Below are 26326 nucleotides of genomic sequence, written 5' to 3' on the forward strand. Positions count from 1 at the left end.
TGACAGGAAAAGCATCTTGGTAAGCACTGGATTCTGCTTTGGACCTAGGTTTGATCCCTGGGTCGGGAAGATCCTCTGGAGAAGGGAATGGCTACCCACTCCAGTATTCTTGCCTGGAGAATCCCATGGATAGAAGAGCCTGGCAAGCTATAGTCTATAAAGTCACAGAGTTGGACACAACTGGGTGATTGACACAGAAATGGGTGGGTGAAGAATCTAGGAGTGCGCTCACTTCCTTATCAGACTGTTGTCTGAAGGAGGAGTGCTCACCCCACTCTTGGGTAAAGCCCCTTATTCCAACCAGGGGACCAGTCAGGGTGGAAAGACAGCAACCTCGATGGTTCCATGATTCTCATCTCCAGGCACATATTATAGGGCCAGCAGTGAACCCTTGACTGTAATCACAAAAGCCGCCCAACCATAGGAGGGCGATCTGTTTTCCTCGTCACGTCTCTTTGGGGTTCCTAAAAAGAAAGTCAACCAAAGACCAGGATGAGTAAAAACGGACCTTGGCCTGGGGAACTCTAGCCTCAGAAAAATTCTACTAGTAGTGACCTTAACTCTAGTTTGGAGACTTTTATTCTGGGCCACTGTTTATTTTTGGTAAGTCCCTCCTCTGCAAGAAGGTCGAGGGCCTGGGTTAGTGTGGTTGCTTTCTTTCTGTCCTGTGCTGTCTGTATGCCTTGGCTTATCACACTTTCAGGGAGAGACAGGGAAACCTCAGTACCTACGAGCATGACCACTGGCTGGGGGCCCACGTCAAGCTATGAATTAGAGGCTGCCTTTCAGATCTGCTCGTTCTTGCCTCTTTGGCTCTGTTTTCTAAAAGAGCTTAGCAACCGCTCATTTCTAAGCCTAGGAGACATCCTAAAAGCACTTGGGGTGAGCTTAGGCTGGGGAACTTGTTTGCAGCTCTTTGAGGATGCATATTTATTTATTCTTGTAAGTTAAACATCTGTGTGACTTTAAAAGGCATTGCATGGGAGGTGGGCACGGTGGCTCTCTTGGCCATTCCAGCCTTTGTCCAGTGGCAGCAGGCTTTAGGGTGCATCACTGTCCTCCTCGGGGGTCTCAGCTTCTTGGTTTATGGAAAGGTGCTGAGCTAGACTTTGGTGCTGTTGACATTTCAGGCTGCATAATTCTTTGGCGTGTGCGCAGGGAGCTGTTCTGTGCAATGAAGGATGTTTAGCAGCATCCCTGGCTTCTACCGGCCATTTACCACGAGCAGCTACCCAGTCCTGACGGTGAAAAATGTCTCCAGACATTGTCAGATGTCCCCTGGGTGGGGCGGGGCCGGGGTGGGGTGCAAAATTGCCCTGATTGAGAACCATTGGGCCAAAGGCTCTAACTTCTTAGGCATTCTGTGCAGAACCAGTGTAAGAAGACATTGCTCATTCGAACAGAAGAATCAGGCAGGACACCTAGGGACTTCCCAGGGAGGCATGCCCATCACCCTCTCTCACCACCTCACCTGATGGCACCCTGAGGTCTGCATGTGTCAGGAGACGGCTTCTGGCTCTCCCTTCTGCACTGCCTCCCTCCTCCCCGCTTCACGGGCCGCGTAGCCCTTGATCAGCACAGCTGTGGGGCTTTGCTAGGACTGTCCAGCTTGGCTGTGTTCATCGGGCTCTCTGTTTCTCACTGGAAACGACCGGCGGAAGAAGAAAGCAATTTCTCCAGTGTTTTTGACCCTTCGTGCCCCCTGCCCCCCAAATATTGAATCATCAGACATTTCTTAGAGAGTGGGTGTTTCCTGTTAACTCAATCCCAGCCGAGACCAGCCCCATAAACACCTCAGCTCTCTGTCGCAGAGTTTATTTGGCTGGGAAATGGGTATTGCCATGTAAACAGGAAGCCCCCTGAAGTTATTATCTGCAGATGCGGTTGAAGAGCCACATGTTTATATTTATGGGATTTGAGAACAGTCTGGAAAGGCCAGAAAGGAGGTAGAGGAAGCACTCCTCGTTCACTGGGAGGGCAGGGCCCGCAGATCTTTGCAAGCTGGCTTTTCAACACCTTTGGAAGCGGGTGGTTAATTGCACTGACCCAGCCGAGAGCCAGGGTAGAAATGGAGGTACTGGCTGGTCTGATGTAAGCAAACAACCCTACCTAGATGATCAGGTTAATGGGGGTGCAATCCAGTTTCAGTGTCTGTCACAATCATTTAAAGCTAGTTTAGAGACTTGCCCTAGGAAACAAGGGTTTTGTTTTGTTTTTTTTTTTTTTTTTGGTTGTGGGGTGGTTTGTGATAAGATTGCTATTTTGTAGTCTCTGAGTTTTTCTGGGGGAAGTCAACTGACCACCTCTGTCTCAGTGAGCGCAGGCCAGCTTCCCTGTGAGACCCCAGGCAGACTCATGCATTAGCTCCTCAAGTCAGCTGAAAAGGCTTGGGAAGGATGCCTTCATGGGAAGGTCTGCACCGCCTGAGCTCTCCGGGGGTTGGTGCAGAGAATGTGGGATAGCAGGGCAGCTGGCTTCTCCCTCGCCCTGGGTGACCTGGCCACTTCTATCCCTTCTCCACCACCTCTGCTCTTCCTTCCTGGGCTCTCTCCTCGGGCCTGGAGAAGATGCTGAAGGAAGGCCAGGTAGTAACCAATACATGGATAGGTCCTTATTTAAATTATGAGCTCTGAGCAAAGACAAGCACCTTTTTTTTGTAGTTGCCCCAGGGCTTCATTGCAGTAGCCATTCAATTGCGAGGCTTTGAAAATTAAATTTTAAAAAAATTCATCAAAATTTAGCCTAGGATCCACTGCAGATGTAAAGGGTAATACACTAAGTGGGGTGTGTGTCTGTGTGTGTGTGTATTTGTGTGTGTGTGTGTGTATATGATGGGTACATGCATGCCTGAAGGGAGGGAGAGGGAAGGAGAAGGGGGAAGGGATGGAAAGAGGTGCCAGAGCAATCTCTCAGGGAAAGATGAGGCTTGGTGCACACACACATGCCCCTTGACACAGCATTTATTTGCCTCAGATGTTCTTGCTCCTGCAAACTCTGCAAAAAAAAAAAAAAAAAAAAAGCACACCTTCCTCCCGCAAGCAATTATTCTTCCTCAAATAGGTTATTTAGAAGGGACCAGGGACACCGGCCGCCTCCCTGAGATGTGAGAAGCACAGTGATGCGGACGACTAAGAAGGGCTATTATTCATTTTTGTAAAGCATTTTTATTCACAAGCGTTCCATGATTCAGCCGGCCCTGCTGTCCTGACAGACATGCTCAACCAGTTGGAAAGCAGAAAGATCAAATTTCTAGAAACCCACTGAACGTTTACTAAAACTTACCGTATTTATTTATTTATTTTTACGATCTTGTTGCGATGATGTCTGACCACTCGGTGGGGTTTTCTGAAAAACCTACTTTATGTCTTAGCATCACAAAGCTAGCTCACTTCGTGATTGCCATGCTTTGTTCCCGGTTCTGTGTCACTCCACAGCCAATAGGAAGGGAGGAATACCACCCCTGCCCCCCTGTACCCGCCCCCACCCCGAGATACCATCCTTATGGAGAAACCAAGACCATCTAGCAGAATGCTAGAAAAAAATGGGGGCTGGGGAGGGCCAGGGACAAGCTAAAGAACTTCCACACAAGCCCCTCAAGAACTAGTTTTGTCTTCACCACGCAGAAGAGGTCAGAACACACAGTTGCAGCCAGGTCTCCTGTGGCCCTGTTCTCCTACTGCCTTGCTGCATTTCTCTCTGAGAAGCCAAAGTCCCAGAGGTAAACCAGTGCAGGGAGGAAGATGGAGTGGGATCCACGGAGTCAGGAGATATAGGACACAGTGGCAGAGCCGGAGCAGGGTTTTGAGAGATGAGGGTACCAGCAACTCCCAGAACACAATCAGATGATGCTTTGGTGTAAAAAGTGCAAATGTATTATTTAAAAATAGCAAAAGGCCGACACACAAAACCATGTGATGTGTGTAATCATGAGATCCTTGATACGATGGCTTTATGATTTAAATCTCCTTGGGCATTTTCCTTCTTAAATGAGATCATCATTTAGTAACTGCTTCCGTCTTTGACAGTGCAGCAACTCTAGCCAGTTTCACTTTCTGTTTCTCTGTGAGTTTCTCTCTATTCTTCTGCCCTAAAACGAGAGGAACCTCTTGTGGGACTTGTGATAAGACTCCAGTAATGTCTTAACCCCATTCTCTTTTTCCTTCAGTCATTTAATTTTGAAATCTTGAACATCACAATGACCTTTCTCCTTTTTAGCCATGTGCCCAGAGAGTCTTTCTGGGTGTGGCTATGTGGGTGCAGAAAATCCAGCTTCTTATCAAGATCTTATTAGTGGTTCTACAGATGAGAAAGGCAGAGATTATTACTGACTGTAATTCTCTACCGCAACTTCTGGGGCACACTGGGGACTCAAACCATTTAGGAGAGACTTCTGGACTGACTTTCACTCTTCTCGAGCATCCAAGGGAGGGAAGGATCCAAGAGGGATGCAAGGCGGAACTTTAGCAAGGAGTTAAGTGGTTAATAGGAACTCAGGTTTTTTTTTTTTTATTGGCTAATAAAACCTCTCAGGGTTTTTCATATTATATGGTTCCTTCAGGCTTCTAGCCCAATGCTTAAAATAAAAAGCAAAAGATGAAAACAACAACAAAAAAGCTGGAGTCTGAATACCCATGCAGCCCCAGTCTTGTTTACTTTTTCATTTCCGCAGTTGTAAAAAAAAAAATTTTTTTTTCCTCTGGTAGTTCAACTTTATCACACTGAAGGAGCCGGGCAGTATTTGAACAACTCCAGCAATTCTTGCCTCCCAGTGAAAGGAAAAATTACGCTCTGTCTCTCTGTTTCGGGCAAGAGGAGACCACGATGCGGATGACAGATGCATGGGGAAATTTCAAAATGAAAGCCTGGGATGGGGGTGGCGGGGGGCGGGGTGGGGGGAGAGCAGATATTGAACCGAAACCAGCTCTGGAATCCTGAATGCAAATATCTCTGTCCATTTCTTGCCAGTGGTGCTGTTCTCCCAAGGGAGCAGGATGTTCTTGTTTTTAATAATAGCCAGACCAGATGCTAAATTCTCCCCGGCAACATGCTGGAGAAGTGAGAAGGCAAGCAGCTGATTCCTGTTAAGATGAACACCAGGCGAATAAGCCAGAAAGTATGAGAATGCTCTGGAGGTTTTCGCTTTGTAAACCCCCGTTTGGCAGAAAGATCACAGAATCTGAGTTGAAAACACAGTGTGTCCTCCTGCCCCGGTGCCTCCTCCACTCGTGCTGCCTGCTGGGGGCCTTGCTGTCTCCTGGCCATCCTGCCCTTCCCTGAGTTCTCCAGAGCACCAGCTCCCAGGTCCCCGAGAGGGAAAAATCGGAAGCCCCGTGCCCTCCGGCTTTCACTGACTGTAAAATAAAAAAACACAAAACTCATCAACAGGAGGGATTTTTTTTTTTTTACTTGCTCCTTGCCATAGAAAATAGTGAAATCCTGAACCTGAGCCAACGATTATAAAATGGCATCTTTGTTCTATCTTTTTCGCTCTCTTCTTCCCCCTGTCAGAGTCCATCAAATCTCGCAGTTCTTATTTTGTTTTGGGGTCTGCCACACATGGAAGATGCTGCTTTCTTCTTTCCCAGGGAGCTGCCAGAGCTGCTGTGGTGCTCTGCAGGGCTGGGCTGACCACAGCAGACACTGACCCGGCTGCACACTGAGGCCGGCTCTCGCCACCCAGGAGTTCTTCCCAGAGAGCAAGGGTGCCTGGTGCTCCCTTACTGTCTCTCCTTGGGGCTTTGTGCCCAAAGTCTCCAGCAGTGAGAGAAGGAATGGATGTTAGGAGCAGGTAGAGAGGTTCATACTGGTAATCAGGTCCCCAGAGTTCTCCTGGGGCTTCCCTGGTGGCTCAGTGGTAGAGAATCCGCCTGCCAATGCAGGAGATACAGGTTCAATCCCTGGCTCGGGAAGATCCCCTGGAGAAGGGAATGGCTACCCACTCCAGTATCCTTGCCGGGAGAATTCCATGGACAGAGGAGCCTGGCGGACTACAGTCCATGGAGTGGCAAAGAGTCAGACATGACTGAGCCACTGAACAACACCAACGAAGTCCTCCTTACAGCTTTTCTTCTTTGTCCCCATTGTCCTCCTAAGCCCTGGTGCTGCTAAGTCGCTTCAGTCGTGTCTGACTCTGTGCGACCCCGTGGACTGCAGCCTACCAGGCTCCTCCGTCCATGGGATTTTCCAGGCAAGAGTACTGGAGTGGGTTGCCATTGCCTTCTCCTCCTAAGCCCTGGTACTTCCTTCTCCTGATTGCTGCTCCCTCCCCTGCAATGCGACAGGACACCCTAGCTACTATTTTCTCACTGTTTTCTTCCTCCATTGCTGTCTCTGCAGTTTGTTAGGCCCAGACCTCACTAGCATGACCATTCCAGGGAGAAGGCAATGGAGACAGAGGATGATTTACCTCTTTCCCCTCTTGGGATGGCACTGAAGGCCATTGTTTTAATTTCCTCTTGGGGAAAAGTCATATTTGGTATTGATAACCTGTTCAAATAAGAATACTTACAAGATTTAATTTTCATTGCACACTTGACTGTGCCCTTGGCACTTGGCTGAATGTCTCATGAGACTATCTCAATCTTCCCAGCAACATAGGAAGAAGATAGTACTGTTTTTATCCCCATTTTACTGATGAGGAAACAGGTTTAGACTTGCCCAAGTGACACAGCCATTAAGACTCAAGCCTAGATCTGTATGATTCTAAAGACTGTGTCCCTAAGCTAGAATTTTAGACACACTCTCCTTTATCATCAGTGGAGAAAGTCAATGACTTAATGAGATATGAGGAAGCCTAGCAAAATGTCTGTAGCATAATAAATATAAAACAGATGGATTCTATTAGAGTTACTCTTGTGACCCCATAGACTATAGCCCTCCAGGCTCCTCTGTCCATGGAATTTTACATGTGGGAATACTGAAGTGGGTTGCCTTTTCCTACTCCAGGGGATCTTCCTGACCCAGGGATCGAAACTACACCTTTTATGCCTCCTGTACTGGCAAGCAGATTCTGTATGGCTCAGTGGGTAAAGAATCCACCTGCAATGCAAGAGATGAGGATTTGATCCCTGGGTTGGGAAGATCCCCTGGAGTAGGACATGGCAATCCACTCCAGTAGTTTTGCCTGGATAATCCCACAGACAGAGGAGCGTGGTGGGCTACAGTCCATGGGGTTGCAAAGAGTCAGACGTGGCTGAAGCAACTGAGCATGCACAAGCGTTATTGTTATGCCTAATGACTAAATTGATTCTGTTAAAATGTGTCTATAAAGATTCCAAATAGTTTGACTCTCAATACAGCTGGAGCCCCAAGTGGAATGCTTTTTTAAAAATATTCTTTGGACATTTAAAAAATGTTGCTCTTTCAAAGTAGTCTTTTTTAGCTTATTTTATAGACTAATTTTCTACTGAACATCATGGCTAACTTTGGCAATTGGCTTATCATAGCTTCTTCCCTAGAGGAACTCAGAGACATCACTTAGCATAAAGGACCGGCACATTCAAAACAGAAATATCGACTCTGCCTCAACCTCAACCCTCAATCTGTGATCTCTTCCAAGGTCTTCCATTTAGGTGTGTTGAGTTTCATGTTAATGTTGCTGCTGAAAAAGGTATCAGTGAACCTAATTTGGCAGCATTGCACTCATTTAACAAGAGGAAGGCCCAGACCAAGAAATTCCCGTCAACTTCAACTCTTGCCTTTCCAAGAGTGGCTCTGGCGTCCTTCTTGCCACCTGACAAAGGAGCAGCACCCAGGTTCCCCATTTCTGAACTGGCATCACTAAGAGGCAGAACTGATCTTGGAGGCCCGAGGTCTGAGTTGGGATACCTGATGTGTACATGGCTTTGTGTACTTGTACAGGGGCCTGGAGGAGCCTGGGAATGGAATGTCAGTGTTTTCTGCCCTAAATCATCTAAATCTCTTTAACTGAATAAGTAGGTTTCTCTCCCACTGTCTTAGAGCATTTTACAGAATATTTCCTTACATCTATTTTATATGGAATTAATACCCATTTTCCCGAAATCTCCGAGAATAGAATGACCTCTTTCCCTTTCATTCTCTGCCTTATTTTCTTTTTTCTTTCTGGAAATATTTATTGAACACCTACTATAAGCAGAGCAATATAGTGGAAGGCTCACCACCATTAAAAAGCATGTTGGCAAGCATCTCTGTTCAATTCATCCATCCCAATAAGAGATGTTTGTCATGCCATTCTCTAAGCAAATTCATGAATGTTTCAGGTTGCCGAAAACAGAGATTCAAACGTTTAAGATTCGTTTCTAGAGAGAATTTAGATAGTTTTGATTTCTGCTTACAGCCAGTTTCATTTCCCGCTTCCTAAAATACTCAAGTATTTGTAAGATACTCGACATCTATATTTAGTCATACAAGCCTTTCATTTCCACCATAATATATGGGAGAGTTGGTGTTGAAAAAGAGCTCTTCCATTTTCTCTTTCCTATTGTCACAGTCATGCAGCTGCATGAAGGGGTGGAGCGATGTATTGAAAGGGGGAAGTGGAGGGACTTCCCTCGTAGTCCAGTGGTCTGGATTCTGCACTTCCACAGCAAGGGACACCGGTTCAATCCCTGGTCAGGGAACTAAGATCCCATGTGCCCTGCAGCACAGCCAAATGAATAAATAATAATAATAAAAACAAAAGAAAGGGGAAAGCAGTAAGTGGCAAAAAAGATCTGAGTTCCAGATCCCTACTAACCAAACGTGTGACCTTGAACAAGCCACTTAACCTCTCTTGACCTTCTCCTGAAGTGTAGGCAGTGATATATTACCTTCCAGATGGTCTGCTAAGGTTCCATGCAGCAACTCTTACCTATAGATTTGGAGTGGTTTTCAGAATGGAGAAATTGTGGGGAGTTTTAAGAGGCAGCTAGAGTCTGCCTAGTATTAAGCGAGATAACGAGGTCCACTGTTCCTCACAGAATTGGCCAAAGTGGCCCTTTTGTAGAGGATTAGGAAATGAAATCCCAGAGAGGTCAAATCACTTTTGCAGAATCACGCTGTAGATGGATGAGGGGACGTCAAGTGTTGGAATCTATTTCCAAGCAGTTCTCAAGCTCATTGGCTGGAAGGGGCATTTCCTTCCTTTATTAGAGTAGCATCTTCTGCGTTATCCTTTCATTAAGCATTTGTTTACTTTTCTACTTTTTATGAACCTGTTTCCATTTGTTATTAACTTAAACTAATTTTGTTAAAAATTTCTTATACACATGTGAATTAATTTACAACATACAAATTCCATACCATACTCCAGCTGTTGTTCAGTCGCTAAGTAGTGTCCAACTCTTTGTGACCACATGGACTGCAGCATGCCACTCTCCCCTGTCCGTCACTATCCCCTAGAGATTGCTCAAATTCATGTCCATTGAGTCCGTGATCCTATCTAACCATCTCATTCTCTGCCACCCTCTTCTTATGCCTTCAGTCTTTCCCAGCATCAGGATCTTTTCCAGCTAACCTTATTGAGAAAGACCCATTATACATGACTTCATTAAAATCATAGGTAAAGATACCAGGTCTGACCTAGTGAGAAATTTGGTGTAAGAGGATGAATGTCATTCTTTCCTGAACAAAGATGATCTGTCTGTTGGCAACATGCTTCAAACTGATTGTCCCTTAGTGGACAAGAGGTCCCCTTGTCCTCAGTACTAAAGGTAGATGTCATGACCTTGCTGTGATCCAAGGTCTTTCTATTTGCTGTTTCATGCTCTGACTATAGAGAGGAGGCCACACTCTGGATTTCATTCACATGATACCCTAGCCATCTAAAGAAATTAGCTAATCTTGAAAAAAGACAGATATTTCATCTCAGTTTTACCTTTTATCTGCTTACTATCTGAGTTACATTACAACCAACACATATCTTCAATTTTAAAGATGTAACCAGAAAACCATGCTAGTGGTGCAAGGATGGCAGACACAGGTACCAGGTGTAGTGTTATTAGACAAAACTTGGAATGTGATTAATCATCTAATGCTTGTTCAATGATAGGCACTGCCTTATTATGTCTCGTGATTGTGAGACACAAGTGCAAAGCCATTTACAGGGCAGAAGGAAGTGGAGGGCTAAGAAGAGGGAAAATCTGTAGCTTTGCCCTATCCCTTGCTTGAGAGAACAGTTGTTATTATTTTGCTTCACAACCCCAGACTCTCATGTGGCCTGGAGGCAGGGGCCATTCATTCAATAAACACTGATTGAACACTCACTAGAAATGATGGAAATGACAGTGAATGAGACATACTCTGTGCCCTCAGAAAACTCACCATCTCCTCAGAGAGACAGAGAAGTAAGCTTGTAAGTGACAGCGCGGCACAGCAGTGCCACAGGTGAGCTGTGAACCAAGGGTTGTTGCTGTTTGGTTGCTAAGTTGTGTCCAGATCTTTGCAACCCCATGAACTGCAGCACACCAGGCCCTATTGGACTTCCCTGATATCTCAACTGGTAAAGAATCCGCCTGCAATGCAGGAGACCCTGGTTCGATTTCTGGGTTGGGAAGATCTGCTGGAGAAGGGGTAGGCTACCCACTCCAGTATTCTTGGGCTTCCCTGTGGCTCGGCTGGTAAAGAATCTGCCTGCAACGTGGGAGACCTGGGTTTGATCCCTGGGTTGGGAAGATCCCCTGGAGAAGGGAAAGTCTCCCCACTCCAGTATTCTGGTCTGGAGATTTCCATGGACTGTATAATCCTTGGGGTTGCAAAGAGTCGGACACGACTGAGCAACTTCCACTCACTAAGCTTCCCTGTCCTTCACTATCTCCCAGAGTTTGCTCAAACTCATGTCCATTGAGTCGGTGATGCCATGCAACCATCTCCTCCTCTGTCGTCCCCTTCTCAATGGTAGAGAACCAAGGGTAGAGGAACCCCATACAGGCAGCAGCCCCTGGGAGCGATAGGAAGATGACACTTGAGCTGGATCTGGAAGAATGAGTATTCAATTCCTTGCTGTTCTGGGTCTGCCGCCGAGCTTGAGTGTAAGCCCCATGTCCACCTTGCAGTGTGGTACCCAGGAGCAGGCAGGCCCCCACAGCTCTCCAGAAGGAAAAAGAGAGTGATATGGCCATCCCAGGCTTGTGGCGTTCTGTAGTGTTCCAGATCACCTATCCATAAATAAGACAGGAAAGAGGACTTCTCAGAGGCTTTAGAGTGAGGGAGTTGGGTGAGCAGAATCAGAATCTCTGTGTGATATGAGTCTCACTTCAGAAACCATGTTCAATATCAGAATAATTAAAGATCCATGTTATCAAAATATACAGCATGAAGATAAAAATGTGCCATCTTAATGTTTAACTAAAGAAACACCACTATAAGAAACGTTGAGGGATGACAGCACAAAATATCAAAATTTCAGGACAAAGTGTAGATATATTTTATCTGATTGCTCAGATAAAATTGATTGTTCAACCTCTGCTACCAAGTGGATTGAAGTCTTTTACTTTTGGGGCCATGCCAGGGCATGAAGAATTTTAGTTCCCCAACCAGTGATTGAACCTGGGCCCCCTCCATTGGAAGCACAGAGTCTTAACCACTAGACCACCAGGGAAGTCCTAGACTGGAGTCTTGATGAGAAAGTGAGAGATGATCCGGCTGAGATCTTTCAGCGTTCAGCAGAGTGACAAGTATAAAGGGTTGGGACACGTTTATGCCCTGGATGAGACCTATTCAAAGAATGTCATGCGAGTTATGCTCACGACTGACCCTATGTAAAACTTTAAAGCAGGATTTGGGGATCTTCTCTACCCACCCCTGCAGATCCCTCCTTTGGAGTCCTGCCATGCCCCTGAAGGACCCCCATGGACCCTGTGTCTTTCCGTGAGCCCACACCATTTACCCCTGCACTGTGGACCTCTTCTTTTATAAGACGAAAATGTCCCGACACTCACCTTTAAGGAGCCAATGTATTTGCATTTCAAGAAGGGTTTTTTTTGGAACCACTGAAACCTCACTTCCAAAGTCACATACCCAGCTCAAAGGGCAGAAAAGTTGCTTGGGATGGTTTTTTTGACATCTCCTGGAGCTGCTGCCTTCCTACAGGCTAATCCCTGCCTTGCCCCATTGAAAGCCAACCCTCATTCTTCTTTCTCTCTCCCTCTTGCCTCAGAACCCTGCCCAGATGCCGTGAGGTGATAGGGGACCCGTGTTCTTAGCCACTGTGGGCTGGAGTGAAAATGAGGGAGAGAGTCCTGGTTCTACCTGAAGCTCACATCAGGGGGCCTTGCATTTTATTCCTGTCTCTGCAAGAGGCGGTTTATTGATTAATGGAACTTTATTAGACTTATTAGAGCAAATAAAACACATGCACACACACATAAATCCTTCTGTACCCCTCCCAAACCACTGGCTGGCGGAACGAGTTCTATTTCCAGCCCTGACATCTTGCCCGTCTGTCATTCTCCGTCCTGGCTGCATCAAGTTCCATTGGGTTTGAGTTTATTGGCGACACAGTGAAGTTTATGTTGTCATAGAAATTAGCCTTGATGGACAGGGATACGGCCAGGGGATCAGGAGAGCTGGGCAGCCTCGTGGTGTTGGCATGACTGAGATGTTAGGGTGCCTGGAACCTTCTCCAAGAAAAATCAAAGCTGGCTCTTTTGCAGCAGCAAACGAGAGCAACAAGACACTCCCCAGGGATGGACGCTGGGACGTGATTGTGAGCCGTCCAGCTCCCATTCCCCCCAACACTCCTGGTGCCCCCCTAGTGCCAAAAATCCTTCCCCGAGCAATGGAGGCAGGGCTGGGAGGCCTGAGGTTAATCCGCCCTTCTGTAGTTCGTGGTTAGCTTTCGTAGGCTCTTGGCTGTTTGACAAAGTTGGATAATAATTCAATATTTCTTTCTGAAATACTTGACCTTATTGTTAGTTTTTGTGACAAGGGGAATTTAAAGGAGCTGCAAAAAATACAAGTGAGTGTGGCTGAGAAAGGCCAGGGTACGCCCCTGACTAGCGCAGTTTCTTTTCCTGACGTCTATAAAATGTAGGTGAAAACAGGTCAACATTGATGTTGGCAAATGGGAAAACCAGTTCTATTGTTAGCCAACAAGCTTCAGATATAAATGTAAGTCTGGTTCAATCAAAACCACGTTTGTTTTAGACTCTAGTGATGTGCTTTCTATTAAAAAAAAAAAAGCCTATTTATATAGACACACGAAATAAAATATTCTTTGACCAGAAGGGTTCTTTTCTGAGTATCACAAGGACTTGTTGGAATACAAGACTGCTTTCATTTTCTTTTTTAAAATTTGTAGGAGACACACTCCCAGTATCTTCCCTTCTCTTTATGTTGAACCAGCCAGAGCTGTTGAAGATTAAAATCATATATAAAGAAAAATTCTGCATTGCCCGATGTGGGGGCTTCTTGGAGATGGCTGGCTGGGGGCTGAGAAAGAAATTAAGTTATTAGGAGGTCAAACATACAGCCTGCCCCCCCAAGATTTGGCCTGAGTCTATCATTGCTTTTATGAGCTCCTCTCAAGAGGCTCATAAGACACGTTTGAGCTTACAAAGGAGGATCAGGAGAGAAGTTTAGCCACTTGCCAAATCCAGATCATGGAGGGTCGGTTAATTTTAGCCTACTGGGCAGCTCGCTGATTCTGCTTTCTCTCTGTCCTAGGAGCCTCTCAAGTCCTGTCCCGCAAGGAACTAGGAACAATCATATAATGTTGAATATGGGCTAGTTAGTAGAATTCTAGAAGGATTTACTTTTTTCTTGTGAGATCATTTTTTTTCCAACTTGGGGTGAAATTCACATGACATAAAATGAATCTTTCTGTAAAAAATATGTATTTATCTGGCCGTGTTGGGTCTTAGTTGCAGTGTGCAAATGTGTCATACAGGATCTTTCATTGTGATGCATGACTCTCTAGTTGTGACATGGGGAGTTCAGTAGTTGCGGTGTGGAGGCTTAGTTGCCCTTTGGCATGTGGGATCTTCCTGGACCAGGGCTCAAACCCATGTCTTTTGCATTGGCAGATGGATTCTTAACCACTGGGCCACCAGGGAAGGGCCCGAATGAACCATTTTTAAAGGGAACATTCAGGGGCGTTTAGTCCACTCTCCACATTGTAAGACTGCTGCATTCCCATCACCCCAAACAGATACCATTAAACCCGGGCCACCTCTAGGTCCACTTTTGAACACAAGTTGGTTAGCTGTGTTCTTGCACAGAGTGCTGTCTTAGAGCCTCATGATTTAAACAAGGCTTGACTGTATTTCCAGAAAGGACCCAAGAGGAGAGAGGATTTGCTGTAGGGAAGACTGGAGGCCCTGGGCAGGGCAGGGCAGGGGGAAAGCGGGCAGGAGGGATGTGGGCACAGGGGAGATTGCCTCTGTAATCACTGGGTAACCTGGAACCAGAGACGTTCTGAACTGGAGAAGGTGACCATCTGTTGGGGTAGCTGCTCCTTCTGAGGCTTATTTTTTTGTCTCCTACTGAGGTGATGAGCCCTTTAAAATTCTCAGCATTCTCACTCTCTCGCATCCCGCGTCCCGTCTAGGAGGCCGTTTATTCCTTTAATTTGTGTTGGTCGGCATCCAAGTCTGGCACCAGGCAGTCCCCAGTGGAGAAGCCGGGAGGTGGCGCAGGCTCACCCAGGTTAGGGAGGGAGTGCTCCCCGGGATGCTAACTGTGAGTTGTCTCCTTCAATACACATCATCCTGCTGGGTAATCATTTTCAAATGGCAAACAATAATAAAAGCTTTCCTCTCTATTGCTTCCAAGTGTCAACGTATCTACACAGGCTGTAGATATGAATGTGTGTGTGTGTGTGTGTGTGTGTGTGTGAATTCTCTAAGAAAAAGAAGTTTGGGGGAGCATTTGAGTGTGTTGGAAAGGCTGAGAATCACCTCAGGTTGCTTTGCAAACACTTTACTGGTGGCTGACCTGGAACCTGGATCAGAGATAGAAGAACAAAAGTGTTGGGTGACAGTAATTTTTAATCCACATCTGGAGGGAGTTGGCGGGTTCTTTCCTGAGCTGGGCCCCTTGTGAACCTAGGGTGAGCTTCAAGCTGGGAATGAGACAGGATGGGGGGATGCCAGAGGCTAGATATGGCTGCTAAGGATGTGTGACTGGATCTTGAAAGGAAAATCCCAAAGTCTTTGGCTGCAGAGTGGGAGTGAGCCTGATGCCCCTGCTCAGGGTGCACGTGTGTTTTGGGTCTACACAGTCTATCTCACTGTGACCCCTTTTCCTGGAGTATCTATTTTCCTTGAAGTGGTTGAGGTAACTTAACTGCTAAGAAATTTCAAACATTTTTTAATGTTAAGATATAGATGAATAAAGTATGGAATGCAATATGAAATTCATAGGAGTTGGAGAGATAAAACAGGACTCTGGAGAAATCTCCTACTTATAATGGGCTGCTGCTGCTGCTGCTAAGTCGCTTCAGTTGTGTCTGACTCTGTGCGACCCCCATAGACGGCATCCCACCAGGCTCCCCCATCCCTGGGATTCTCCAGGCAAGAACACTGGAGTGGGTTGCCATTTCCTTCTCCAACGCATGAAAGTGAAAAATGAAAGTGAAGTTGCTCAGTCGTGTCGGACTCTTAGCAACCCCATGGACTGCAGGCTACCAGGCTCCTCCATCCATGGGATTTTCCAGGCAAGAGTACTGGAGTGGGGTGCCTTGCCTTCTTTGGGTCAAATTCAGGCTGATGCCCCAGGGTTAATGGTTTGCTCTCTGCAGTCAGGCAGTCGAAGTGAAAATAAAGGAGGAGTCTGGTGGGTGTTCAGAGCATTTTCCCAGAGGCCTGTGGAGTAGCTGGATCTTGTGGAATTTCCTCCCCGACACCTCGTCCTTGCATGCATCCAAATCCATCTCCTCTTACAAATCTTCAGGTCTGCTTCTGTGCAGACTTCTAGCCATTCTGACTCAAGGGCTCAGTGACACCGTATCTTGCCTGAACCCCATGAGTTTGGTGCTCTAATCCTCTTACATTCTTTTGGTTATCTATGTTTCTGCTTAACCAACAGCATCACAGTTTAGTGGTTTAGAACAATAGTTGTTGTATTGCTCATGATTCCGTGGGTCAAGAATGCTGGCAGGGCTCAGTCCTGCAGTTTGGCAGGGCTAGCTTGAGCTTCCTCATGGCATGGTGGTCCCAGGGTAGTCAGAATTCTTCCAGTCAGGGCTTCTAAGAGGCACAAAAGTGGAAGCTGCATCTCTCTTAAGGTCCACCTTGAAGAGGAGATGGGCAAGGTCACTCTTCTACCACATTCTGTTGGTCAAAGGCAATCACAGGGGCCAGCCTTGGGTCAAGGGGAAGGGAAGTAGACCCCACAACTCTTCATGGCAAGAGAGGCATAGCCTATGAGCTTAACCCCTCTGTAGCTACATCCTTAGATATTACAGTTCTCAATGACCCCTCTCAGGGTCCACTGCAGTGGGACTTGGTCAGCATTTGGTGATTGTTTCAGGATCCAGACAGCAGTGACAGGTGTGGGAGAAGAGATCTCAGGTGTGAGGCATCTGGATAAGGGGCATTCTGGCCATAGAGAATGGGTTTGTTTATCAAGAGGAGTCCCTAATATTTTGTCAAAAGGGTCATGATATGCTTTTCTGAGTCCTGTAATGGATCAAACATATGCCAAATATACTAGGGTTGGGGGACTCTCTTTATGGGGAAAGCAGAAGGTCACGCCACTTAACAGTTCTGCAGGGAAGACCTGGGTGGCAGGATCCCTCTAGACTTGGCCAGGGCACCTGGGGGCAGTCAGACTGGAAAGTCTGCCCTGGTTGTCACTCAAAGACTCAGCAAGGGTCCAAGAGCCACCCTTCCAGGAGAGCAGAGAAAGAGGCTATTGTTTCTTGCCACTTTAAGTAGCTGATGACAGTACAAAAGAATGTGGGTAGAACCTTCCCTGTTAACTATGGAGGATTAGAACCAACTGAAGAACTAGGGCTCTTGAAGCCTCTGGGCGCAAGGTGTGGGAACCACTGTGGGGGCAGAAAAGGAGGGAGCGTCCCTGAGGGGTGGCCCTGTTGATTCTAGAGTTCCATCCCTCCACCTCCCAGGGACTGAAACCTTCATCCCACTGGGCCTTGGTTTCCCAATAGGCAAAACGGGGACACTCGTTCTTAGGAATTTTTTTGTTTTGTTTGGAAGAGTAAATAAAATAACCTAAACAGAGGGCCCTAGCATAAGTATTAAATATTAGCATAGAATAAATAAATATTAACTTCTCTCTCTCCAAAATGTTAGAATAGGGAACTTGGATCACTGAGTCCAGTTTGTGAATGACCAGACTGAGGCCTGGACTTGTTAACATGACTTGCCCAGGTTTAAAGATCACACTAGGGTTTACGCAGTGGCTCACGGGTAAGGAATCCACAGGCAGTGCAGCAGGCACAGGTGATGGGAGTTAGATCCCTAGGTCGAGAAGATCCCCTGGAGAAAGAAATGGCAACACGGTCCGGTATTCTTGCCTGGAGAATCCCATGAACAGAGGAGCCTGGTGGGCTGTGATCTATGGGGTCGCAAAGACTTGGACAAGGCTGAAGCGACTCGGCACGCATGCACACAGCACACTGGTGCATCCTTATTTCCTCCTCTCAGCCCAAGGCTCCTCCTTGACATCTGAGTCCTTCTAAGGACACGTGGTATTTCAGTTGCAATAGCACACTGCAACTTAAAGTGGCCACTTTGGCCTTTATTCTTGGTAGCTTGCCCCATACGACCCCAAAGAACATTGGGGTAACCAGAAGATAAAATGCTGCAGAAACATTGAAACTAAATGAGACAAAATACCACCTCCAACACTGGCAAATTTCAACACGAAAATCTTATAATTTTATTTTTTTAATTTTAATTAAAAAATTTTAAAATGTCAAAACCATTTTGGATTGGAGTCTAGCCAATTAACAATATTGTGGTAGTTTCAGGTGAGCAGTGAAGGGACTCAGCCATCAGATGCATATCCATTCTCCCTCAAACCCCCCTCCCATCCAGGCTGGCATATAACATTGAGCAGAGTTCCATGCAACAGGGCTTCACTGAAAGCTCGGTTGGTAAAGAATCCACCTGCTATGCAGGAGACCCCAGTTTGATTCCTGGGTCAGGAAGATCCTGTGGAGAAGGGATAGGCTACCCACTCCAGTATTCTGGCCTGGAGAATTCCATGGACTGTGTATAGTTCATGGGGTTGCAAAAAGTAGGACACGACTGAGCGACTTTCACTTTCACTTTCTTTCCAGGCAACATGAAAATCTTTGAATAAAGCCATCCATTGAAATCACATTAGTTAGTCTTTGTTTCTCTATCAATTTCTTTTTATTAAAAAAATTAATTGAAAGATCAGTCCAGAATTACAATAAAATAAAAGAGAAGATATCTCTTTTTGTCTATCTGTCCTCTCCTGCTAATTCTACTCCAGACAACTCTTACGTGGATACGACTTTGCCTCTTCTTCCATCAACAGCTCCTAGTGGACTTGTTGCCTAGCCACCTCCCCCACCTTCCCTATCCCCTCCTTGAGAGTTAGGGCATTCAGTCTGTATAACTAAGTTTTCCAGAATCCCCGGTTTAGAGACATGGTACTTGGGCCTCATCATCTGTTACTGAACAATAAATCACCCCAAAATATGGTGGTGCAGGAGGTTGATATTTAATTACACTCGCAGATTCCATGGATCAGATATTAGAACAGGCTTGTCTCCATGGTACACAAGTGGCCTCAGCTGGGAACATGTGAAGGTCTGAGGGGTATCTTCATTCACTTGTTGGTTGCCTAGATTGGGCTGGATGAAGGGTTGTCTGAGCCAGGACCGCCTCTGGGTGTGAGGGCCTTAGGGTTGTTGGACTTCTCTTGTTCTTGCTTGGCCCTGAGAACAAGTGTCCAGTCAACCTGGGGTGGGGGAGCTGCACGGCCTTTAATGCTGGGGCCTCAGAATCACATGGTGTCACTTTCACTGTATCCTTTGGTCCTCGAGGTCCCAAGTCCACCCAGATTCCAGAAGAGGGGATCCTGTCTCTCAAGGGAGGTGCATCAAAGACCCGGTACCCAGGGAGTTTAAACCATCATGGACAAACGGTGATCTTGGTCTCTGAATAATGAGAGCTCACTAGCTAACAAAGGATTTTGGTGCTGCTTCAGGGAAGAAAGGCAGTCTTAAAGAGATGAGACTTGGACACTTGCTCTCTGGGGCATTTTAAAAGATTACAGAGACAGAATAATTAAAAATGGGACTACCTTGGGTAATCTTGGGGGAAAGTATGGCTTTTAAGCAGTTGACTGGACATTTTCATTCTCTACCCGTGAGAGTAAGACCGTTCTGGTGGACCCCAAAGCCCTCACCCCAGAGGCTATGTGGTGATGAACTGGACTTTGTGTTTTTTTCCACTGACAGCAGAGGAAATAGTGAAAGTAAAAGTGAGTTCGCTCAGTTGTGTCTGACTCTTTGCAGCCCTATGGACTGTAGCCTAACAGGCTCCTCCGTCCATGGGATTTTCCTGGCAAGGGTACTGGAGTGGGGTGCCATTTCCTTCTCCAGGGATCTTCCCAACGCAGGAATTAAACTTGGGTCTCCCACATTGCAGGCAGATGCTTTACCCTCTGAGCCACCAGGGAAGCTCCAGAGGAAATAGTAGTGCAGGAAAGTCTCCTTAAAAGCAGAGCACAGGGAGTTGTGGCTTCATTTTGAGGGATGGTTGGGCCCCACCCTCTAGCCTTGCCCCCACCTGTGTACATACCCAGAAGGAACATGCTTTGTATTGAATCTGAAGAGGAGTCTTTGAAGCCCTCAGAGATCTTCAGAGCAAAGTGCTGGGTGAGGTCAGGGCATTCAGGAGATCTGAATGGAGGGAGGAAGGGGGGCTGGGTGTATGCCAGCTGGGTGACCTTGAGGTGGATGCAGCTAGGGGGGGTGCCCCGCTCATGGCCAGGCAGCCCAGCAGCCGTGTGGTCCAGGACAAGACACCTGGTGTGCTGCCCCCCATCTCCTTCTGTGCCTGGGGTGAAGGGACCATTGAAAAGCTTGCAGCCTGCTTTGTAGAGGGCACTGTGTTAGGCGCTGCGTCTCATTCATCTGTTTCATTTACTCCATGAATCCAACTCATGCCTATGAAGTAGGCTTTATGGTTTCTGTTTTATTTTATTTCAGTTAAGAGACTGAAGCTCATGAAAAACTGTTATTGTGTAATTGAGAAGTTGTGTCCAACTCTTTTGTGACCTTATGGAAGGTAGCCTACCAGGCTCCCCTGTCCACGGGATTTCCCAGGCAAGCATACTGGAATGGGTTGCCATTTCCTTCTCCAGGAGATCTTCTACACACAGGGATCAAATCTGTGTCTCCTGCACTGCAGGCAGATTCCTTACCACCGAGTCACCTGGGAAGCTCTGACTATCACTGAGACAACTGGGAAACAAACAAACAAAAAGAATTAATTAACAAAAAGGTAACTTTCCAAAACTAAGTGTGATGGAAGATACTTGGACAAGGTAAACAACGATAGGCGGTCAGGTATGCGTTCGTGATAAGTTGCTTCAGTCGTGTCTGACTCTTTGTAATGCTATGGACTGTAGCTCTCCAGGCTCCTTGGTCCATGGGATTCTCCAGGCAGAAATACTGGAGTGGGACTCTTTGTGATGCTATGGAGAGTAGCCCTCCAGGCTCCTTGGTCCATGGGATTGCTAACTGCCAAGTCACTTCAGTCGTGTCCGACTCTGTGCGACCCCATAGACGGCAGCCCACCAGGGTCCCCCGTCCCTGGGATTCTCCAGGCAAGAACACTGGAGTGGGTTGCCATTTCCTTCCCCAATGCATGAAAGTGAAAAGTGAAAGTGAAGTCGCTCAGTCGTGTCCGACTTCGCGACCCCATGGACTGCAGCCTACCAGGCTCCTCCATCCATGGGATTATCCAGGCAGAAATACCGGAGTGGGTTACCATGCCCTCCTCGAGGGAATCTTCCTGATGCAAGGATCTAACCCCCATTTCTTACATTTCCTGCATTGGCAGACAAGTTCCTTACCACTAGAGCCACCTGGGAAGCCCAGTCGGGCATATTTATGTGTCAAATTAATATATAAAAAATTCAGTTATCCACTTGTTTCTTTATATAGTTTAAAATATGTGTCATCTGCTGTTCTAGACACTGCAGATGACAGAGGCAGATAAACAGTAAATGAAAAATAAAATAAATAACATAATGTCAAGTTGTGCTAAGTGTTTTGCATAAACAAGAAACGAAGAAAGGGGATAGAGAATAATGAGGTCGGTGAGGATTTTGTTTCACATAGGATTGCCAGGACTGATCTTTCTGAAGAGGTCATACTTGAATAGAATCCTGAAGAAAGTGAGTGACTAAGCTCTAACCCCAGGGGAAACTGTTTCAAGCAACAGGAGCTATAAGTGCAAAGGCCCTGAATCAGGCACATGCTTTGTTTTTCTTCTTGCACTCGCACAAGGCGACCTTTATCAGATAATACATGTGTTATCTGTTTCTCTAGTTATAATACCCACGCTTGGCTCTAGAAACAGTGAGAAGGCTTATGAGCTTGGAGAGTAGTGAGAGAGCCACGAGATGGAAGAGATGGAGCCAGGCCCAGTTCATGGACCACCAGTCAGTTGTAGGCTGTGATGGACTTTGGACCAGAGAAGCTGGTGGTGATGGTGGATAGAGGCCACGAGCTACTTTAGGCTTTGGTATTTTCTTTTTAAATCAACTTTTAATTTTAAATATTTTCCAATCTTTAGAAATGAGAACTTTACAATAAATACTCTTCACTTAGTTTGTTCATCAATTCATATTTCACCGTATTTACTCCCTCTGTTTTTCTCTCAGTCATTTTAAAGTCAAGTTGCAGATATCAGGATACTTCATACCTAAACATTTCATCGTGTATTCCAAAATACAATGATCATACCCATGAGACTTTGACCTATTGTATCATATGATATGAGTGAGTGAGTGAAGTCTCTCAGTCGTGTTCGACTCTTTGCGACCCCATCGACTGTAGCCTATCAGGCTCCTCCGTCTATGGGATTTTCCAGGCAAGAGTGCTGGAGTGGATTGCCATTTCCTTCTCCAGGGGATCTTCCTGACCCAGGAATTGAACCCGGGTCTCCCGCATTGCAGGCAGACGCTTTACTGTCTGAGCCACCAGGGAAGACCATATATCATATGATATACGATCATTTAAATATTAAAATATATTATTTAAATATGTTACTATATTACAAATAGTAAGCTATTAAATTTCTCAAATTGTCCCAGTGATATTCTTTACAGCTACTTAAGAAAAACTCCAGGATTCAACCAAGGATCACATTTTGCATTAGTGTCTGTGCCTCTTGTCTTTTCTCATTTAGAATCGGCTCAGTTTGGTTCAGTCCTCAGTCATGTCTGACTGTTTGCGACCTCATCGACTGCATGCCAGGCTTCCCTGTCCATCACCAACTCCTGGAGCTTGCTCAAACTCATGTCCATTGAGTCAGTGATGCCATCCAACCATCTCATCTGTCGTCCCCTTCTCTTCCAGCCTTCAATCTTTCCCAGCATCAGGGTCTTTTCTAAGGAGTCAGTTCTTCTCATCAGGTGGCCGAAGTATTGGAGTTTCAGCTTCATCATCAGTCCTTCCAATAAATATTCAGGACTGATTTCCTTTAGAATGGACTGGATTGATCTCCATGCAGTCCAGGGGACTCTGAAGAGTCTTCTCCAACACAGTTCAAAAGCATCAATTCTTCGGTGCTCAGCTTTCTTCACAGTCCAACTCTCACATCCATACAAGACTACTGGAAAAACCATAGCTTTGACTAGATGGACCTTTATCGGCAAAGTAATGTCTTTTCTTTTTAATATGCTTTCTTGGTTGGTCATAGCTTTTCTTCCAAGGAGCAGGCAAGGAGGATTATAATTTAGAATAATCCTCTATAAACAGCTCAGTGGGAGATGAGTTTGAGAAGGCAGATTGGGACCAGATAATGGAGACTTTAGGTGCAAAGCTAGTAATTTGGGGCCGCAAGAAGCCATTGAAAATTTTGGCCTATTGAAAGTGGTATTGTAGGATGGTTCATGTAGCTGCTGGCTACAGAATGGATTTGTCCTGAGAAAGGCCTTGTGGAAGGAACAAGTAAGATGGTGACATTGGCCTGCATCCTCATCCTTGCCAGGCCCCACCCTCTTCCTCTTTCCTTGTTCTGGTTTCCAGTGCAAAAGCGCTGTCTCTGATGCTCCTCCTCTGCCTCTGGCTTTACTTCTATCCTCTGTTTCCTCTCTCCCATTTTCCTTTCTGACTCCCTTCTGCCACTCATCCTTCAGAGGCTTCATCTAAAATGTGGAGCCAAGTGCTGGGGCACCTGGACTCCTTCTCAGGAAGGAGGAGGGCCCACGGCACACCTGCCTGGATGTTCTCAAATTAGAGCAGTTCTTGGGACTCCTCTGGTGGCTCATTGCTCGGCACTTCCACTTCAGGGGTCACAGGTTCAATCCCGGGTCAGGGAACTAGCATCCTGCATGCCATGCAGTATGGCCAAAAAACTAAATGAAAAAATAAATATCACTCCAGTCATTTGTTTTTTAAAGGACAGTTCTTTTCCAGAACTTGGAGGGTAAAAAGGGAAATGCCCAAACGTAGGAACTTTAGAATCTGCAGTTTTAACCCAGCTTCCTGCCTTTGCAACGTCATTTCTTCCTTTCCCCAAGTGTTCTTGTAGCTCCTTCCCACAACTAGGAATCTGGAGAGTAAGAAAGCTTCAGACTTAGATGCTGTCCTCCTCAGCATGGACCTCTGGTCCTCTTGGGTCCTTGCCAGTCACGCCTGTGCTTCCAAGTGGCAGCTTCCTCCTGGGGTAAAAGGGGTGCTGGCCTCTGTATTTGAGGGCAGAGCAGGGGGTAAAGTCTGGACTACAAGTGGGATCCTAAGTGGGCACAGTGACCAGGACTTCCAGGAGAGCCCTTGCCTCTGCAGTCTGGTCTTGAGAAGTGACCCAGGCTGGAAGTATAGCCCTTGTTGGTGGAGGGACAACCTGGCAAATGAGTCTTGAGCAGGTGGGGGTTTGTGGGAGCCCCTCAAAGCCCACCATAGGTAAACTGGCTACTCCATTGTTTCTCATTATTCTACCTGTCCTTCCAAAAGTTGGTCAGTTTCATCACTCTTGCCCAGAGCAAAACCAAAAGCCCTGTGTGTAGTTTGCCAATTTCTGTGGTGTAAATACTTCCTCTTTGGCCAAGTTCAAACACCAGTGTGATGTCACTATAGCCAGAACTGAGAAGTGATGGGCACAGCTGGTTCTCAGGGGCTGGTGAGAATTGGCTCAGGGCACTTTTTCTTTCTGCCTCTGCAAAAATACTTGGGAACTTTTTCTTTAGGGATCTCTGGAAGTCCTGGACTTATCATGTTTAAGCACATGTAGAAACCACAGATGCAGCTTCTAAGCGACACCTGGGAATGGCTTGTGCCTTGGGGCTCCATTGCTAAAGTTGGAGGGCTCACTATTTCCGGTTTGGTGACCCCACCCATGTGGCATCTGTTCACTGGAATGTGTGTGCAGGTCGCCATTGTACGTAGTCACTAGGTCTGCGTTCTTGAAAGGAGAGTCCTCGGTTGTCACCTTCAGCAATATGATGAGAATTAGCTAAATATGGAGGTCTTCATTGCTGCATGCGGGCTTTCTCTAGCTGTGGCAAGCGGGGGCTACTCTCTAGTGGTAGCACCTGGGATTCTCCTTGTGATAGCTTCTCTTGCTGCAGAGCATTTACTTTACTGGACCCTAAAGCATGGGCTCAATAGTTGTGGCACATGGGCTGTTTTGTCCTGAGGCATGTGGGATCTTAGTTCCCAGACCAGGGATCAAACCATTGGCAGGGAGATTCTTAAGCACCGGACCACCAGGGAGGTCTCAGGAAGCTATGATTTAAATCTTGCCTGGACTTTGGGTAATGGTTATCCTCTCTGAGTTCAGTCCCCACGTGTTCTGTGTAAGATCATGGTACAGATTTCAGGAGATAATGCACACAAGGTATGCAACGTGTCTAGCACGGTGTTTGGCCCAGAATCGGTGCTTCATTCTTGATAACCTCAATGTAAAGAGCAACAGCCATGGGTATCTGAGGAAGCAACCCCTAAGTTACCCTCAGCCAGGAAGCCAAGAGGAAAAAGGCTGGAAAAGGTGGATTGAGGAAGGCCTGACAGATGCTATGAGGACAGAGGATGAGATGGAACTGGGCAGAGAGGCTATAACAGGCGTGAAGTCAGGGCCTCACTGGCCACCACTGCTCTGGCTGGTGGCCTTGGTTTCCCCCTTAACTCGGTGGTAGTAGCACCATTAGATGGTGCTGAGAGGAAATTGAGGAGGAAAAGTCCCCATAAATCACTTTGTTTTCCAAGCAAAATGTGAAGAGCCCTACATATGGCACAGGTATGCACTAGGGTACTGGATACACTGGCTGGGATGCACTGGATGGGATTTCCTGCAACCTTAGAGTCTGCAGAAGCCAACTGGGATGTGGGCCCCCTCCTCGGTGCTCTGAGACTGAAACAGACTGGCTGTAGGAACAGCTTGTTGGCTTAGAATGAAAAATGACACTTCGTAAGCCAAGCGAAACAGAAAGAGCAGACGAAGAGCTAGAGAAAACCACGAGGGTAGTCAGGAAGACATCCCCTGAAGCATGAGCCAGGGACGGTCAGGTCTGAAAGGACACAAGATCTGAGCCCCATGGAGTCCGGATGTTCCATTATGAGCCATTCAGTCAGACAAGCAGCGAGGCTGAGGACCTGCTGAGGGACATCCGTGAATGATGGGAGCAGGTGCTAGAAACAAAAGCACCTTTCCTCTCAGAGCATTCCTGAGTGATCTGTCCTGTCTGGGACCAGCTCTTCGGACAGATCCCCAAGGGCGCCCCTCCAGGCATGGCGGCTGGATGCTAACCATGCACCCCGTTGAGTTTCAGCATCTGGCCGCTTCACACCACCTCCAAGTGCTTCCAGTACAACCTGCTGATCTGGGAGTTTTGCTCTCGTATAATGAAAGATGTGGAAGTGATGCGGGGGAAACCATGCGTGTAGAAGGATACCCTCCTCTTAACTCAGATAAACTGGTGAGTCCCTGAGTACCAACTGCAGACCAGTAACAGTGGGGAGCCAACGGGCTAAGAAAGGAGAAGAAAAGTCAGGAAGGGTGAGTCAGGAGAGTCTCTCGTTCTATATGGGAGGCTGAGTGAAGAGCCACATTCTCCATGAGGGTCCTTGGTACCACTCTGCCCTGGCTTGCCCTGCTAACTATGGCAAGTTCCTCCTCACTCTTTAGGCTTTATCAATAGCTTCCTTATTAATAAAATGGTGATAGTGGTAGCCCCAGATGGCTTCCAAGTTCCT

General features: G+C 46.7%; 1 protein-coding gene across 3 annotated transcripts in view; it reads left to right on the forward strand.

Moving 5' to 3' along the window:
* Positions 1–26326, forward strand: part of RUNX2 (RUNX family transcription factor 2) — a 253326-nt gene that overhangs the window by 137752 nt on the left and 89248 nt on the right. The window lies entirely within an intron of this gene.

The sequence above is a fragment of the Ovis canadensis genome, chromosome 20 (genome assembly GCF_042477335.2).
Source record: "Ovis canadensis isolate MfBH-ARS-UI-01 breed Bighorn chromosome 20, ARS-UI_OviCan_v2, whole genome shotgun sequence".
NCBI classification, from domain to species: domain Eukaryota; kingdom Metazoa; phylum Chordata; class Mammalia; order Artiodactyla; family Bovidae; genus Ovis; species Ovis canadensis.